The sequence below is a fragment of the Etheostoma cragini genome, chromosome 19, assembly GCF_013103735.1.
Source record: "Etheostoma cragini isolate CJK2018 chromosome 19, CSU_Ecrag_1.0, whole genome shotgun sequence".
NCBI classification, from domain to species: Eukaryota; Metazoa; Chordata; class Actinopteri; order Perciformes; family Percidae; genus Etheostoma; species Etheostoma cragini.
Window position 1 is genome coordinate 15,437,600 of NC_048425.1, and position 1,511 is coordinate 15,439,110.

Genomic DNA, 1,511 nt, shown 5'->3' on the forward strand with positions numbered 1-1,511 from the left:
TTACCCCAGCGTTCACAGCTTCCAGGCTGACTACACATTTTCCACCTTCACAATTAATTAAGTCACGTTAGGCTGGAACACACCGTCAGTCCATCCAGGGACAGTCGGTGGAAGAGGCTCTTTCCAAGAAAGAAAAATACATTTATTCTTCGTGGATAAGCTACACTTGATCGTTCATATTAGGCCTAACCATGGTGAAATGCTTCCGTGTGTGTGTGTGTGTGTTTGTGTGTGTGTGTGTGTGTGTGTGTGTGTGTGTGTGTGTGTGTGTGTGTGTGTATGTGTGTGTGTATGTGTGTGTGTGTGTGTGTGTGTGGAATAACATGATCCCAAAGCAAGAGGATGTCAGCACGGTGATGCCTGCCGTGTTGTTGTGCTTCATTGGGAAATACATGTTTGCAAACAAACACTCACATTTAAAAATGTATTATTTTGGCCACTATGTACTGAATGTTTTAGTTTTTATAGGAGAAGGTCTTCATGCAGGTGATAAACCATTCCAAAATGTGTTTTGCTTATTGTTATGTCAATTGGATGTTTGTCTTTTACTGTGCAGTTTGACACTAGAAGACCAAGCTCCGTCTGCTGAGGACAGCTTCTCTGGGTCTTACATCCGAGTGGTAGATGTTTATGAGCTCGATCATTTGTGACATCACAACAAGCCAACCATAATCCAGAATGCAACTCAAAACATTTCAGTGTCCAGTGCACATGAACTGAGAAGGGACTTTCAGTGTCCCATAGGAGACCTGTTGTGTGCTGCAGTTTATAGTTTCATATTCATGGATTCTGGATTTTCATGGAGCAAAAAGGAGTAGATGAAATTAAAAAGTGAATTTGTGTGGAAAAACCTTATCAGGCAAATTATTTACTATCCAGTTTAAAAATGGCTTCAGTGTACCTGTAAGAAATGTAATGAATTATGACAAATAGAAGGCTTGTAGCAAAGGCAGACCAAATCTTAATTTATAGACCTTTAGATAACCAACTAAATATTTGAAATGATACAAATAGATCAGGGATGGCATGTGGAATCAGTGGTGTCGGACCATTAATTGGCAGCTGTAAATGGTTTCATCAGTTACTGTCACAGAAAAACAGATGAGTTTTCTGCAATCGCTTATGTCATAATAAAGTTTCAGCACTATCAAGTCAGTGTCAGGATTTTTTTATACATTTTTTGCAGCTCTTTTACACAATTTTTTGTATTTGTCTTTATCTACTGTATGTCAAATAAATAACTGGCTTATTAACTATACTATGAATATTAACTATTTTCATTATCACCTAGTTTTTTTTCTGTTTTCAAAACGATCGAAAAGCCTCGTGTTCTCTATAATGGAAAGAAAAAGTAGCTTTCGTGACGAAAAAACACTTTTATTAAGATTATAATCAAGCATAAATTGATGCCTAAATCACTAAAGCAGTTTTTGTGAAGACGAAAACGGGATTCTAACTATTGTGTGGCTATAAATAAAGACAGAGAATAAGAGATGTAACGTGTGCATGGA